Here is an 18,256-nt window from a genome sequence, read left to right as displayed (position 1 = left end):
GATCACCTGAGGTCAGGAGTTCGAGACCAGGCTGGCCAACATGGTGAAACCCCATCGCTACTAAAAATACAAAAAATATTAGCTGGTTGTGGTGGCAGGCGCCTGTAATCCCAGCTACTACTTGGGAGGCTGAGGCAGGAGAATTGCTTGAACCCAGGAGGCAGAGGTTGCAGTGAGCCGAGATTGCACCACTGCACTCCAGCCTGGGCGACAGAGTGAGACTCTGTCTCAAAAAAAAAAAAAAAAAAAAAAAAAAAAAAAAAAAAAAATTTAAATGGCAGGCTCACCACTGATGATCTTCTTGTTGCCCTACTTCACTGGGGAATTCAGGAAAATAAAAGCTTTGGCAAATATAAAAGTGCTACATAAATCTCACATTTAAAACAAATATGCTCTGTGAGTTGCTTCTTGGACACTATTTTGATTTATTGGGAACACTTAGGGTATAGATATGGATCTTCTGCACACTAAAAAAATTTTATTTCAGTTAGGAGGAATAATTCAGAGATCTATTATACAACATGGTGACTAGTTAATAACAATGTATTTTATACTTGAAAATTGCTGAGTAGATTTTAGGTGTTCTTACCACAAAAAAGATAAGTATATGAAGTAATGCATACGTTAATTAGCTTGATTTAGCTATTCCACAATGTACATATATACAATGAAACATGTTGTACACCATAAATATATACAATTTTTATTTGTCAACTGCAAGAAAGAAAAAGATGAAAGCAAACAAGAAAGCAAGGGAGGAAGGGAGGGAAGAAAAAAGAAAAGAAAAGAATTTCAAAGCTTTAGAGACCATATACTTAGTTCTACCCCTCCTTTCACGAACAATGGAACCAGAGGCCTTGAAGAGATACCCAGTGCCGGGACTATCTCTGCCTGCTTTCTCCTCATTGGTGCTCTTTTCACAACAAGCGGTGACTCTCATTGGTACAAGTAGCCTCTGGGCATCCTTTCTCATTACCCCCTGCCACAAAACCCAGAGAAGGCTGATGAGGCACACGCAGCTCTTGGGAATAAGAGGACTTTCAAGTCTGTGAACTCTGGGTGACCCACGTGTAGACCAGTGTCTACATTTCAGAAGCACTGAGACCAAAAAGGGGAGAGGCGTTGGGGGAAGGAGCCTGAGACAGGAAGAAAGCAAAGAAGGCAAGAGTCAAATAAATGAGCCCTTTTTCCTTTAACTGCAGCTTGAGTTATTCCAATTCAGAACCACATTTTGAAAAGAATACACTTATCCCCACATTTCCTATTTGAAATCTTTAAGCTGTTTTTTTCAAATGGCCTTTTTTTAAACTCCGTAATTACTTACCATAAAGTACAGATGTTACTTTCTATAACATTAAAGATAGGAATAAGAAAACTCCTGGCTTACAGGCAATTCTACATGAACCTTCTATTTCTGGAATGCAAGTTAATTCCTAATAAGTCACTATTTCCAGCCCTGCTCTGTTACTCTAAACCTTACCACCTAGACTTAAAAGTCAACGTATTAGTTAAAATTACATTTTTTTCCTCCAAAACAGCCCTCCTGCTAGATGTTACTATGTCTGTCATTTAGTATTAGAAACCTTAAAATCCACTTCATTCCACTACATCCTACATCCAAGATTCTTCCCTCTAATTTCTTGATATCAGTCCCTTTATCTTCCTGTTCGCATCCCTCCCCCAAATTCCCAGGCCTTCTGTACCTTACTGGTCCTGTTTAAGTGATTCCCCTGCCTATCACAGTGCTTAGTTACTAGATCCCCTCTGGTCCACCATGCCTGTGCCAATTTATAAGTTATGCCACTGGTACCTATACTGATCCCCAACAAACTACCTCTACTCACAGCCAATAACTGACAGAATCTACTATGTTACCATGTTTTACAGAGCTCTAACACAGTGCCCTGCATTCAATATTCTATAAAAGCTTTCATAACAATAAAGATGAAAGGCTCCCACTATTCATACCAGTAAGATGTAGAAGGGAAAGTTAATGAGTAGCCCTGGAAAGACTTTCATCATCTCAAAGCAAAGGGTTGTAAAGCCACAAGCTGAAAGCAAAGCGTGCGTGCGGAGGGAAGACAATGAACATCAGAACCAGCGGCGAATTCTTGTGGCTGAGACACGAAACGTTCTTTGAGCCACAGAGAGAACTGGCAGCTCCTGAAACAAGAAGTTTCTTGGATTTTCTTTTTATCCCATTCTGCCAAGCAAAACAAATATTTTTGCATCCTAAATGAAAGGTCAATTTGCCCTGATAATTCTTTATTGGTAGCAAACCTCATCCAACCACCACCTATCAGTTTCTGACAATTTTCCATTTCATAACAAAGGAAAAAACATATTTCTAATAGCAACCAACTATCCTATTACATGAGAACTTCACCACCACCTCAAAAGAAAAGAAAAAAAACTTCACTGGAGAAGGAAATGTTTTTATTCTAAAATGCAAAATACATAAACATATTGAAATAAAAACAAACCAACAAATGGAATTTTTCCCCATATAAGAATCAAGAAAGTAGTATCCCCAAATAAAAGTTACGATCACAGCTTTAAACTGAGACAAATTGCCAAAAATATTATAGAACTGTGTGTGGTTTTTTTTCAAGCAACTAAAGATATGGAAGGTGCCTCATCCTACATCAGCCACACAGACTTCCCCCCAGCCAGAGGATGGAAGCACTAGAATGAAAGGGTCTTCTCTAAAGAATCAAATCATCTCTCACATTTGCTCAATTCTTTACTGTTTATAAAGCACTTTTGAGTGCATATTTCAACCAATTTTAACATCAATTCTATGAGGAATTATCCCCATTTTCTAAGCAGGAGAACTGAAGCTCAGTTGTCAAATGACTTGCCCAAGATTTCACAGCTGGTGACTGTACTGGGATTCGAAGCCAGAACTCATGGCTCCTAGTTCAGTATTCTTCATAGTATTAACATCTCTTATTTGTTACATTCACTTATTGATTCAAAATGACAGCCTGGCATGAATTGGGGGAGGGGAAAAAAGGGAGGAGGAGGAGGAGGAGGAGACAATGATGTGTATGGAAGAATGCACATCATCATTGACTCTGGATCACCCAAGTTTTAAACCCTACTTCCTAGGTCCCATCTCAGACAACAGCTCCTTAAGAACATCTGTAGGATCTTTTTGTGTGTGCGGGAGGAGGTGGGGAGGCAGGAAGATGGGACAAGACAGCACTACCTTTTATCGCTTTAATAATATTTAATTTATTGTGTTTTCCCATTAAGAAAGACAAGTATGAAATTTAATTTCTCTTGAAAGCACAGATTTTTTAAAGTTATGAATTTTCAGTGTAATAAACAGTGTTGAATTGGGTTTTCTCCCCAGATTCAACAAATGGCTAGTCATATGACTCAGATAAATCACCTAAAAATGCTAGGTCTTCTCCTCCTTTGTACGCTTGCTAAACTAGGAAATCTTTAAGGGCCCATACAGTCCCACAACATCACAATTCTACAGAGTTACTTCACCCCACCAAACACACAGAACAATGTGTTAGGTCCCAAAACACTTGAGTCTCTCAATTCAAGATTCAGAAACTAGTTGGACTATTAGTGTATTAACTCATAACAAGAGAACAAAGCAAGAAAATTGACTTTTTAAGAAAATCCAAACAAAGTGACCACAGATAGGTAAGTTTAACATATAAAGAAGTGGGAACTGTCATCACAGGCTGGGCTAGTCCAGAAAATGCCAAATGATGGACTTTTAACTATACAACTACTGGAGAGGGCCAGAGACAAAGAGGAAAAAAAGACATTCTAGTTGGGGGTATATTTTTATCTATAGCTGTTAGAGTCAAGAATGATCAGGACTTGGGGATACCACTGGTTGACAAGAGAAGGGCTTGAGTTGAGGGGCAATGGGAAACAAAGTTATATCCGTAGGAAGGGATCAGACTATAATAAACATTTGATGTCAAAGGTGGATATTTATTTAATTTTACCTGGAAGGCAATGGTGAATTGTCAGAGAAATTCTGAGCATAGATATAAAAAGGTAACTGTTGTCTTTTAGAAAAGAATTGTGTACCTTGGAATGATTTACACTCTCACCCTTCTGATAAGGCTCGCTGAGGAACTTTTCAAGAGAGCCTCTGCTGTATAGCTACATCATATCCATTCCTAACACTGATCTCAGTAAGTGAAAAAAGTGAATTTCCAACTGATTCACTGATTGTTTAATTTTGTAGAATAGAGTTTCTAGCAAGAAAAAGAAATCACTTCATCAAACAATATTGGGAAGTGCCACAAATTATGTATTTCCATAACAAATGCATAAAATGCAAATAACCAACACATTTAAGTTTGCAACCAGTTTTATAGGAAAGAACTATTTTTTAACTGTAAATGGCTGTATTTCTCAAACTTATCTTACCATGGAACTTTTTTCATATGATATTTATTAAGATAGTGCAGAACTAGTATCTCACAGTATACCCTCTAAGAGAATGAAACTGAACAGAAAATTAAATCCATCAGTAATTGACACACATACACAAAATACATATACAGTTGACTCTTGAACAACAGGAGTTTAAACTGCGATGGGTCTGCCACAGATTTTCTCTTGCCTCTGCCACCCGAGACAAGACCAACCCCTCCTCTTTTTCCACCTTCTCAGCCTACTCAACATGAATATGATGAGGACAAAGACCTTTATGATGATCCACTTCCACTTAATGAATAAATGTATTTTCTCTTCCTTATGATGTTCTTAAAAACATTTTCTTTTCTCTAGATTATTGTAAGAATATGTTACATAATATATATAACATACAAAATGCATGTTAATTGACGATGTTATCAGTAAGGCTTCTGGTCAACACTAGGCTATCAGTAGTTCAGCTTTTGGGGAGAGAAAATTATATACAAATTTTTGACTGCACAGTGGGGCGGCGGTTGGCAACCCTTGCCACTGTGTTGTTCAAGAGTAAAATGTAATTCCTTTCCTTTTATCAGCAGTAGAGACCAACAAGAATTTACAACTTCTCTTTGTACTTACCCGTACTCCGCATCAGTAGTTCCCAACCTTAGCTACAGAGTAATGTCACCTGAGGAGCTTTTCCAAAAAATACTAATGCTCAGGCCTTACTTTCAGAACAAATAAATCAGAATCTCTAGTTAAAGCATCAATAGTTTGTAAAAGTTCCTCAGACAAACCTGTACTGGGGGTTAAGAATGGTGCTCTAGATTAAGAGTTTACTATCACTAAAATGGTTGATGGTAGAACTGGAGAAATGGGAACAGGAACATGAATTCCAGTTAATAATTCAACTGAAAATCTGCCCCTAGGACGGGCGTGGTGGCTCATGCCTGTAATCCCAGCACTTTGGGAGGCTGAGGCGGTGGATCACTTGAGGTCAGGAGTTCCAGACCAGTCTGGCTAACATAGTGAAATGCTGTTTCTACTAAAAATACAAGAAGTTAGCCAGTCATGGTGGCATGCACCTGTAATCCCAGCTACTCAGGAGGCTAAGGCAGAATTGCTTGAACCTGGGAGGTGGAGGCTGCGGTGAGCTGAGATTGTGCCATTGCACTCCAGCTTGGGCAATAAGAGCAAAACTCCATCTCAAAAAAAAAAAAAGAAAAAGAAAATCCGCCCCTAAAAGTTATTACATTTATTCTGCATATGATACTGGATCTCAAATATCCTTGGCTTTCTCCTCTGTACTTGTTCATCAGTATACTGGTGGTTAAATGCTAATACCAGAGTGTGCTAAACTGATAGTGAATGATTTCAGGGAATCTTTTATACAAATGGAACCCAATTTTCTATTACTTGCCAAATTTGAATCATTTGTCTCTTTTTCTCAGAAGTTTTCATTTGATTTCCATAAAACACAGCCGAAAGTAAACCACGAAGTCGAAACTTCCAACTGTTTTCCTGGAAAATACATTTTTTTAAAACTGCGTTATCATCAAAGGTTCAGAACTTAATTAAATGATGCCATTTATTTTACAGCTGTCATTCTGAACTTGGCAATTTTATCATTTAGAATGTAATGAAGGCATCACAATAGCTGAAAACTCATGTTCAAAGCATAGTTAAAAGTTAGTCTCTCTAGGAATGCATTTATCATTTAGGAAGGTAGTGGAGAAAAAAGTAGTAATTTATCCCTAAACCTGGCACTAATGAAGTCAGATGCTGCAAAGCAACTATACTGCAGAATGTTTGGTCATCCTGGCTATCATTTTCAATTCTCATCCTCTTTGAGTAGACAATTGTATTAGTTTGTTCTCATGCTGCTAATAAAGACATACCCAAGACCGGGTAATTTATCAAGGAAAGAGGTATAATTGGCTCACAGTTCCACATGGGTGGAGAGGCCTCACAATCATGGTGGAAGGCAAATGGGGAGCAAAGTCATGTCTTGCATGGCAGTAGGCAAGAGGGCTTGTGCAGGGGAACTCCCATTTAAAAAACCACCAGATCTTCTGGACTTATTCACTATCACAAGAACAGTATGGGGGAAACGTCTCCCACGATTCAGTTATCTCCACCTGGCCCCGCCCTTGACACGTGGGGATTATTACAATCCAAGGTGAGATTTGGGTGGGAACACAGCCAAACCATATCAATAATGAATAGAAACAATATGATCTCCTAAATTCTAGATTTCAAATCCTTCTACATATCCTCTAAACCTTTCACTTAAAGAATTTTTAAATAACTAGCTCAGATGAAGTGATATCTATCTATCTATCTATCTATCTATCTATCTATCTATCTATCTATCTATCTATGTAAAACCTTTAATCTGTTTTCTGGGCTATATGAGAAAAAAACAGTCTCCTCTGTCCTTTATTCTGCCTTTGCAAAGGCAATCAGTTGGTTCTTTCTGCTGGAAATGCCTTTCCATTTTGTCTCCATTAGGACATTCAGGTCATGGAGTCACAGGTCTGGGAAGGCATCTTAATCTAATCTAAACTGCCCCCTGCTCAGAAACTGTGCAACAAAGCCTTTCCTCACTTCACCCAACATACTAGTTATATTCCTTTTACCTAGTCCTCAAAATTTTCTCTCAAACACTTTCTCTCAAGAAATCCATCTTCCCTGAGTCCTCAGAATAGGAAAAAAAAAAATCACTCCCTCCATATCCTCCATTATAAAGCTCTCGCCACACTGGGTGGCACTTCTGTGCCACTTCTCCTCTGGAGTATGCCCCTCTTGAGGAGAGAAGCCATAGGGCCACCCTTCCCCCTCTGTAGAACTGTACATGGTATAGTGTCGGGCTCAGAGGGAGGGCAATAATGTCTCATGAATGGCGTCCTTAGCAGCTCTGTGAAGCCTGCACACATGCATGCTAACACCATCTTACAAGTATCTTTTCCCTTCAGAATAAAAGCTCTTTGAAAGTTAAAATTACTTCTTCTTTAGTATTCTCATGGAATTTAGAAGAAGGCAGGATAATTTTTGGATTCACAGATTATGAGGTACTCCATCATATTAACATATGAAAAGGACAACAAAGTGATATTCAAATAAGACACACATAACCCACTTTCCAACTACATACTGAAAACTATGACTTCCTTGATCTTGTTAATACCTTCCCCTCTCAACATACTGACTGAAGCCAAGAAAAGCTTAGGCTCTGGAACCTACCAACCTAGGAAGCTTCTCAAACAGCACCTCCTACTGATTTACACATGAATCATTGTTTTACAAATGCCAATAGGAAAACATAACAGGAAGAAGTTCTATTTAAGAAAACAACTCCAAACTAATTGGGTTTAAAGTGTTCTAATTCACTGGAGATTAAGGTTTCCTGGTAACTCCAGAATAAACAGGCACATGGAAATTGAAGCTGGTTATTTTTCTGTTTTGTTTTCTTCTTTCATAAAATTAGTGATGAACTCAAGAAAGAGAACCAAGCAGGAAACACAGAGGCCTCTATATTTTGCTTATTGTCAGTTACAACTTTGGCTAAATTACCCTCCTTCCCTACTTATCAGTACTTTGCCCATCGAGAAGCAGAAAATTTGAATAACTGGATAATCCAGGGTGACAAAAGTAACAAAAGTAGCAAATGCCAAGAAGAAAAGCCATATGTACACATTTCTTGATAATTTTGATTGCACAAAAAAAAAAAAATGAAGAAAGATAATGAAATTTATTTTTCCACTACTTAAAATGCCAAAAGACAACTCCTTTTAGGAAGAAATTTACATCCAACGAAAAAAAAAAAAAAAAAAAACAACCTGCCAAAGAGCCAGTTTGGGACAAGCTGCAACTGTTAAACATATAAAATGAGAGAGTAACATTAGGATATTTAATACATTTATTCAAGGATCATGTTACTTAGAGAAGCATAGAGTAACAAAGCATTCTCCGTAACAATCAATAAGAAAAATAGAAAATATTTATATGCCATGCTAACCTTTCTGCATGTTGGCTATCTACAAACTTCCCACAAAAGTATAAGAGTGATGAAAACAATATCAATGCCAATGACAAAGAGGAGGAGGAAACTCTGATATGCAGGATAAAAGCTCAGTAACATAAAAGGACAGCACTCACTTTTTTTAGTTAATATATTAATGTCAATAACCCCATTATTTCTTGAATAATGCTGGCAACTGACCAGCAAAAAGAAACATATATACTTTATAGTATATACGTAATATATGGAGAGAGTTCACCATACACTGGTATAGTATGGTCTAATGTTTTACCATAGCATTGCTGCAGTATACATATTTTAAATGACAGATTTGACAGAAATACCTTTTATATAAAGAGCACTGCTCCTTCAAAGAGATAACTTAATTTGGGGCACTCATTGAGGAGCTAAACTACTCTACAAACACCAAATTTTGTTAACATGTGAGTGCATAAACCCTTTGAAGAAAGGAGGATTATGCAATTATCCCAGTTAACTGAATGCCTTTTATGCATCACAGTTGAATTCATGATTTAGGCCTTGTAGAGTTTCCCAACTACATCAGGAGAAGGGAAGAAGAGTCTACGGACACCTATAGATCAGAACCTGAATGCTAGGCGTGGTGGCGCATGCCGATAGTCCCAGCTACTCAGGAGGCTAAGGTGGGAGGATGGCTGGAGCCCAGAAGTTCTAGGCTGCAGTGAGCTATGATCAGGCCACCACACTCCAGCCTGGGCAACAGAGCAAAACCCATCTCTTTAAACAAAACAAAACAAAACAAAAACAGAAAAAGAACCTGAGATGCATCCCAAACTGTGCCAACTCCAAGTAGGAGCATCGGTCACTCTGGAACATCTGTTTCCCCCTCTGTTTTCTGCTTCATGCTTCCCTCCATGGATGGGTCTTCACCACTTACTCACAGCTTCTCCCTCTCCTAACCCCAGCTTTCCCATGATGAACAGCACCACTCCTGGCCTCTCCCTCACTCCATGCTACCTCATGACCCTCCCCATTCTGTTCTCACTCCCACTCTTGATCTTAGCTTCCTAACTCAATAGAGATGAGTCTGACTCAGCTGAGTTCACAGAGCATGCCATATAGGTCATGTACACTGTATAGAGAAGGTTTGTTGCTGCATGTGGCACCCACATCCTGGCCCAAGCAGCTGTGGCTGGAAGAGCAGGGAAGCAGAGTCAAGTGGTGCAAAATAAGGCCTTCTCCTCTCCCTTTTCATGCAGCAAGGTAGGAGCTATAATCACATAAACTACAAAGCCTAGAAATTTAAAAGTACTATTTAGAAATGAAAGCAAGTTGAATTGAATAACAGTGCCTAAAGGTTAAAGAATTGAATTGGCCAAAAAACAAATTTTAAAGCAACACACTTTGTCCAGATAAAATGCAAAAACACCAAATACATCAAGCCAAAGATCATTGTTAAGAAACCAGAAAGATTCCCAAACTCGAATTTAGAACCGATTCATGAGATTACAACAAATCATTACTGTAAATCTCCTAGATGAAATTTAAAAAGTAAAGTACCAAAGGTACAAACTTCAAAATGATAAACCTTAGTGTGATTCTGAATCTATTTAAACAAAATACAAAGTACTACAAAATCCATACATTTATTTAGTGTATTAATTTGCCTCCAGCCTTTTGGTTGTCCCTCTAATATGCCACAATGACTAATTCAGAGCCCTACTTAGCAAAACTTGCAGTTTTAGGCAGAACTTCTCTCACTATAGAAGCATAGCCCATTAATGTGGGCATGATAATTGCTGATTTAAATAAAAACATTTATCTTGTATTAACAGTAGTCAAGCATAAAGTCAGAATATCGCTAAGTTCTGGCTGCCACCAACAACCTATATAAACTGGAAAAAAAAATCAATCTAAGACTATTTAGACCACAATATCCCTGAATAGAAGAAAAAGACAATACCACATCCAGCTTTAAACTGTATTGATTCTTCTATGAAGTCATTTTAAATCAGTAAAGCTTAAAGTTCTTTACTAAATGTTACTTTAGCCAGACTAAAAGGCACTACACCCAGCCCATCATCTTAGACTGTCACCCTGTCGCTGAGTCCTCTCCCCCAGGTAACTCAAGGAGTCCAGAGAGAAGAAAAAAGCATGCAGGAGTTCTCATTATCAATTCAATGTCCAAACCAAGTGAAATCTCCCAGAGTGAGGCTTTCCACACTTTCAGTCTAGCCACCATATCTGCCACATGGTCTCCAAGCCACATGTCAGGTCAAGAGCTTAGAGTGACAGGCACAGCATATGAGTTGCATCTATGGAGGCCTTTTCCAGCCAGTCAACAGTCTAGAAGTATCCTCATTTTATGTTATATACCTAGCAATGACATTGGAGCCAACCTTTTCTCTTCAGTTGGGTGAAGAATGATAAGTAATGTCAATTCTTCATGTCTGTGACCAATATAACAGTGCCTAAAGGTTATATAATATTTAGGTACTTCTGGATCACCTTAATATTATGAATATTATGGCCTCACTATAATTGCATTGGCCAGGCTCTATCCAAAACACTATATCCAGATATTGTTGCCACATTTAAAATGGGACACTGATCTTGCTACTGAAAGTGAAAAGAATGATAAGGGGTCTGAAAACTAAGTAATATGATAAATAAGAAACTAAGTATCTTTGTTCTGAAGAAAAGAAGGCACAGAGATGTAAAAAAAATCTTAAAAAAATTTTATACCTCTGAATGTCAGAACAAGGGCAAATAGATGAAAGAAAGGGGGAACATTTTTCTAAAAATTAACACTACCTAGAAATGATCCACCTTGATTATCTGAAACTTGTTCTGTCTTTATAACTGTTATATAAAAGACGCAGAAGTAACCTCAGTATGATGGGAAGTCTGACTTCTTAAATGTTTTTCAGCAAAAAAACTGCATGCTCTTAAATTGCAATAATTTATTAATCCATTAACAACTTCAAGCCATCTTAGTTATTATTATCTGTTTTTCTTCATAAGATGGTAGTTGTTTTTAATCCTGATTATAAAAGTAATGGACATCCATTATAGGAAAGTACAGAAAGAAAATAAAAACCAATCATAATCTCACCACTGAGAGTCACGGTTAACATTTTGGCATAATTCTTGCCCAGTCATTTTTTAGGCATAAACATATATAACAAAATTTGAATCAAGCTATTTATATGCCTTTTGTCCTAATTTCTGTACTTATGTAGTAACCAATTTCACACGTCATTAAATATTTACAAAAAAGTATGATTTTTAATGCCTACATAATAATCCAATGTCTGATATACCACATTTCAAATATTACATGGCTGAGCACTTAGGTTATTTTTAATTTTATTTTAATCATTACAATATTGTGACAATGAATATCTTTATATATGGATTTTCAGACATGTCTCTGATAATGTTCTATGTAATATATTAAGACCAAGTTTGTCCTATGCCCCCGCTAAGATATAAAAACAATTTGAATCACATGACATTGAAAAGACAAATAGACACACAATGCAAAGGCAAGGCTAAAATTGGAACTAATCAAATGTACTCCTTCCTCACAAACAGCTAATGCCATCCTCTTCAAAAGTTGCTTCTGATCCACACAAAAATGTTTACGTTTGCATATTATCAGTTAGGGTAATTTCTATCTGCATAATGTCAAAATAGTTCCAAAATCTTAATATCAACCATAAATGAGGAAGTCTGTATCTCAAGATCTTTCAATTAAGGGAAATGCCGACAAGTACAGGAATTAATGTAGGCATTTAATTCATAAAGGGAGAACACTTTACAAAATAATATACAAACCTTTTTAAACTAATGCCAATAAGTCTCTTAACTAGACCTTTCCATCGTTACTTGCGCTACAAGTCTGTAATCCAGAGTCCTGTCCTGTGACCCGTCTTAAAAGACCTATTTTCATGAATTCAATTTCATTTTCTACATGATCCAATGCATGAGTTTGGTTTCAAGAAATCATTTTAATCAATAATGACTAAACTTTCATCAGATGTTGATTAAAGATTATTCAATTGAACAAACTGCAGTAGTAATTAAGTTACGTTCACTATCATTAAACATACATTTTTTTTTTTTTTTGAGACAGAGTTTCGCTCTTGTTGCCCAGGCTGGAGTGCAATGGCACGATCTCAGCTCACTGTAACCTCTGTCTCCCAGGTTCAAGCGATTCTCCTGCCTCGGCCTCCCGAGTAGATGGGATTATAGGCATGTGTCATCATGCCCAGCTAATTTTGTATTTTTAGCAGAGACGGGGTTTCTCCATGTTGGTCAGGCTGGTCTCGAACTCCTGACCTCAGGTGATCTGCCCACCTTGGCCTCCCAAAGTGCTGGGATTACAGGCATGAGCCACCGTGCCTGGCCATTAAACATATATTTTTAAACAATCTCAATATCATTCCTTGCTTCCATGGTTTTAGAAAGAGGAATAATACAGGAAATGTGGTTTTTCATAAAGAGGTTGTGTGAAATGACTGATGAAATAAAAGAATATACCATTACAATGCAACTCGAAGCAGGTGACTCTACAACATGCTAAGAGAATATAGACTCAAAACCCAGTCTTCCTGTGTTCAAATGAACACAAGAACAAAACTTGAAAGACTAGAAGAATGAATGATGAGCAAATTACTTGATCTTTTTCTTAATCTCTTCTCACTAACCCTGATTTACTAGATTCTTAATAGAAGATGAGTAAATCATAAGGTATAAAAATAAGATCCATTCTCATCTTTAGTAACTTTCTAGATGATGACTAAACAACCTTTACGGGGTGGAAAGTTACTCTTCTTTTCTAAGTCTTACAAGCATCCAGTTATCCCTATCTAGACAGTAGTATAAAGAAAACATGATCACGGATTCTGTCACTGGAACATTCTCAGGGCAATAGCATTGTGATCGGTAATAAGAACTCACGGAATGTTAGCTTTAAGCCCTAAGTTTTCATTAGTAATGACGCACATTGGTGATCATCTTTACTTAAGCTTGGGACCAACAATGTAATGCTGCACAGCTTTCTCAGTAAACCTTCAGAAATCATCAAGACATCAAATACTCTTCACTGCATACCCTTTTATAAATTTGAATTGTGAGCCATGTACGTGTATTACCTATTGAAATAAATACTAAAATTAAAGCTTTAAAATATCCGGATCTTATTTAAATCAAATTTGATTTGTGTTTAAGCACAGACTCAGTATTAGTAAAAGCACATTCATGAGCCAGAGTTAACTGAATTCACTTTTAAATAATTAAACCAAAACTTATATCCATTACTAGAGGAAATAACCCACTCAAAATATAAAAATAATGGCTAGTAGAGAAAGCCGGAGTAACTTTATCACCTCTGCTGCACCTCAATAAAAGGACTCACCTAGTCCCCATCTAAGACCATCTAATGCACTCATTTTTAGGTACAGAGGGAACCAAATATTTATCCCAGGAATTTTCCCCAGAAGACAACACTTGCTATTTTCCAGTCTGAAAACACCAAAAGTAATGTTTGTCTAAAAACAATGAGTTTGAAAGGTTTAAAAATATACCACATAAGCCATCAATATCTTATTTTTTTAGTCTCACTGTTAGCCTTTGTGACAAGCCATGGTTTATAGGTCAGTTTTCCAAATAAATATCCAATATATTCAAAGAGTATAAAATAGCCCTACATTAAAATAAATGATGTATACTTTGAGGAAAAATGCTGTACATAACCCAATGCAACAAAAAAAACCTGGCTTTCATAAATTACAATGCTGACTGGATTTTGTCTTCTTCAACCATTGGGATTACAGATTCCTAATGCAGTTTGCTTTGATGAGTCACATGTGTAATACAATCACTGACCCTATCCCCACCTAAAATACTGTAACCCATTTTCCCCTCCAAGATCTGACCATAGTCATTTCACAAGAGAAAGGAAAAAAGAACTGATTAAAAGGAAATAGGACAGACAGTGAGTAAGCCATGAACAACTGCCCAAAGAACTGTAAAAAACCTGGAAGATTGTTTCCATGTGTTTCCATTAGATAGAGTTGCCATTAGGAGTGGATGGAGAATACTGATAAAGTTATATCCATTCCCACCTTTTATAAGTGTAGTCAAAGCCAAAGAATAAAAAGCACAATTACAGGATAACTTTGCAAAGTTTAAACACCGAAAAACATCTGGAATGGATCCAATGCAAATACATAGTTTAATCTGTAATCCCATCAACCAGGGAATACTAAAAATCACTTTTTATATATTTTTTAATATACACAGAAAAAAGACCAAGGGTGTACAAATAGTTCTCTTTCAAAGGCAAGATTACAGGTCAGGCACTGTGGCTCATGTCTGTAATCCCAGCACTTTGGGAGGCTGAGGTGGGTGTATCACTGGAGGTCAGGAGTTCAAGACTAGCCTGGTCAACATGGTGAAAACCCATCTCTACCAAAAACACAAAAATTAACTGGGCGTGGTGGCGCATACCTGTAATCCCAGCTACTAGGGAGGCTGAGGCAGGAGAATCACTCGAACCCGGGAGGCAGGGGTTACAGTGAGCCGAGATCATGCCACTGTACTCCAGCCTGGGCAACAGAGCAAGACTCCGTCTCAAAAAAACACAAAAAACAAATGCAAAAAGGCAAGATTACAGATTACTTTTTTCTCTTTTTGCATGTCAATTATATAGTCATTGTAGACAATTCAGAAATGACTTGTGATTAAAAAATAGATTTAGTATGAGTAGGCAGTTAAAAATCTATAGATCAGACTGAGTATCAAAATATGACAAATAACATCTACAGTCTTAGTAAATTTTTCTACAGAATCATTTTCTCCATTAAAAGGTATTATAGTTTGAACTGTCCTCCAAAAAGTCATATGTTGAAGTACTAATGCCTGGGACCTCAGAATGTGACATTTGGAAATAGGGTCACTGCAGATGTATAATAATAAGATGAACCCACACCAGAGTAGGGTAGGCTGCTAATCCAATATAATTTGTGTCTTTATTTGGACATAGAGACAGGCACACAGGGAAAACGCCATATGAAGATCAAGGCAGAGATCCAGGTGATGCTTCCACAAGCCAAGGAACACCAAAGATTACCAGCAAACCATGGGAAGCTAAAGAAAGGCATGGAACAGATTCTCCCTCCCAGCCCTCAGAAGGAACTAACCCTGTTGACACCTTGATCTTGGGTTTCTAGCCTCCTGAACTGTGAGGTGATAATTTATCATAGTTAAGGCACCCAGTTTGTGGTATGAGAGCCCTAACAAACAAATATAAAAAGTTTCAAAGTACACCACATGAAGAAATTACACTTTGATCACAGATTTTTTTTTTCCCCTAACAATCTCATTTGTGGTGAATAGTGCCTGCAAAATCAATTTTTTTCTCCAAATGTCCCAGCCCCTCCCTCCCCTCTATTGTTGCTATTAGGTAAGACTACATAACGAAGTTTTCTCCCATAGAGTGTGAGAGGAAGTAACAGATGCCACATTCAGGCCTGGGCCTTACAACCATGGCGTGCCTCTCTTCAATATTCTATCTCCCTCTCCAACACACAACTGGACATGGTGGTAACCAAGCTTCAACAACAGAGATGAAGGCCATGCTTAGGGACAATCCAGATATGTCTTAGAAGGAGTCTGGGTCACTGAATGACAGCATGGGACACAGCTACCAACCCAGCTGGAAGACTCTCCTTAGAATGTTATATGAGAGTACAACGAATGACTCTGCTCTTTAAGACACTATATTGTTGGGGTTTTGGGGATTTTTTTGCTATAACATCTTAGCCTTTTACCTTTTATCCTTTATTGTGTTTGGGAAATAAATCATTTCAAACCCATGCAGTAAAACAGTGTATAGAAAACTGGGTAGATCTCTGGAAAAAACAGTAATGCTGACTCAATGGAAGAAGTGTATAATAAGCTTAACAACTACTATTATAGCTTCAAATTTGAGATAATATGTTTGACAATCTTACTATCCGTTAAACTGAAATGTAAGCTCTTTATGGAAATACACCAATTCTTATTTTGGAAGATTTTTAAAATTAATTTTATTATATTCTAATTCAAAAACTTTAATAAGAGTAATTAATTAAATTGAGCAAAATTTAGTATAGTCATTATGATTTTACATATATTTTTATGGTACAAAAAAACCATAAAGTTACATATGAAAAGTCTCACACTCTTTCTCAAATCTCCATGTAGGGAGAGGCACTATGAAGCTAGGTAGATATCCTTCCAGGCTTAGAAAAGTTGAGTAGCTGAAGTTTAAACTCAGCTAAAGAGAGGTTTTAACTTTTGTCATGCACATCTCAAAGTAAAAACTAAGAAACATTCCAATCACAAGCCTAGATCCTTCGTATTTGCATTACTTTAGAGAGAGAAAAATATTTCTTTGAAGATGCTAGTGAACAGCAATTTCTTAAATGCTTCCCCAAATGTCATTATGTAAAACTAGAATACATGTGACTGCATGCAAGTTCCTGGAGGACAATTCAGTATTTCTCCATTACTTCATTCTACTGTAGATGAACCATAATGTCTACTTCTGTCTAGTCAAAATAGTGAAAAATGACTCTTCTGGAATTTGGGCCGTTTCTAAGTTAGAGATTTTTTGCTGGATGAGTATGCAAATCCTATATGGACACCTATCTATGGAAAAGACACTTCCTATTAAACTAAAGAAAAAACTGAGAAGATAAAATGTACTCCCATCTAGTTATTCAGAGACCTCATTAATCTGTGACCAAGAATAGAATCTATGACTCTAGCTCATTGTCTGCAGGACGCACACATGTTCCTGGATTCAAACATGTGTTTCCATTTAAACTGCTGGAATGTATACATGTCTCTGCAAACAGTGAGAAATATTAGCAAATCTAAGAATGAAAGTCCTTTATGATCATATACACCATATTTTGACTCAGCTTTTAAAATGTCTGAAATCACAAAGGTGAAGCATCTGCTTTTTACATCTATCTGTGAGTTAAAGAAGAACAATGAAGAAGAATCCTTCCACAGACAGCATCTATTTTTACCATCAGAGCCAACCCAAGGGAAATCTATGATTTCTGCTATTTGTTTTCTTTTCGTTTTTTTTTTTTTTTTTTTCTTTGAGACAGGGTCTTACTCTGTCACCCAGGCTGGAGTGCAGTGGCACGATCATGGCTCACTGCAGTCTCAACTTCTTGGGCTCAGGTGATCTTCTCACCTCAGCCTTCAGAGGACCTGGAACTACAGGTGCACATCATCACACCTGGCTAATTCAGGTTTTTTGTTTAGTTGTTTTTGTAGTAGAGGAGGGATTTCTCCATGTTGCCCAGGCTAGATTATGCTATGCTATGCTGTCCGCTATGCTATGCTGTCCGCTATGCTATGCTGTCCGCTATGCTATGCTATGCTATGCTATGCTATGCTATGCTATGCTATGCTATGCTATGAGTCTCACTCTGTTGCCAAGGCTGGAGTACAGTGGCACACTCTCAGCTCACTGCAACCTCTGTCTTCCGGCTTCAAGTGACTCTCATGCCTCAGCCTCTCAAGTAACTGGGATTACAGGCATCTGCGACCACACCGGGCTAACTTTTGTATTTTTAGTAGAGACAGGCTTTTGGCCAGGCTGGTCTCAAACTCCTGACCTCAAGTGACCCACCTGCCTCGGCCTCCCAAAGTGCTAGGATTATAGGCGCACACCACCATGCCCTGCCCCAGGCTGCTCTTCAATTCCTGGACTCAAGTAATCCGATAGCCTCAGCCTCCCAAAGTGGTGGGATTACAGGCATGAGCCACTGCACCCAGGCTATTTGTCTTCTC

The 18,256-nt window shown here is 37.7% G+C and overlaps 1 protein-coding gene across 4 annotated transcripts in view; it reads right to left on the bottom strand.

The window, feature by feature from the left end:
* Positions 1-18,256, bottom strand: part of BICC1 (BicC family RNA binding protein 1) — a 329,904-nt gene that overhangs the window by 192,930 nt on the left and 118,718 nt on the right. The window lies entirely within an intron of this gene.

Source organism: Symphalangus syndactylus, chromosome 4 (assembly GCF_028878055.3).
Source record: "Symphalangus syndactylus isolate Jambi chromosome 4, NHGRI_mSymSyn1-v2.1_pri, whole genome shotgun sequence".
NCBI lineage: Eukaryota > Metazoa > Chordata > Mammalia > Primates > Hylobatidae > Symphalangus > Symphalangus syndactylus.
Note: the sequence above shows the minus strand (reverse complement) of the source record. Positions and strands in the feature narration are given on the sequence as shown.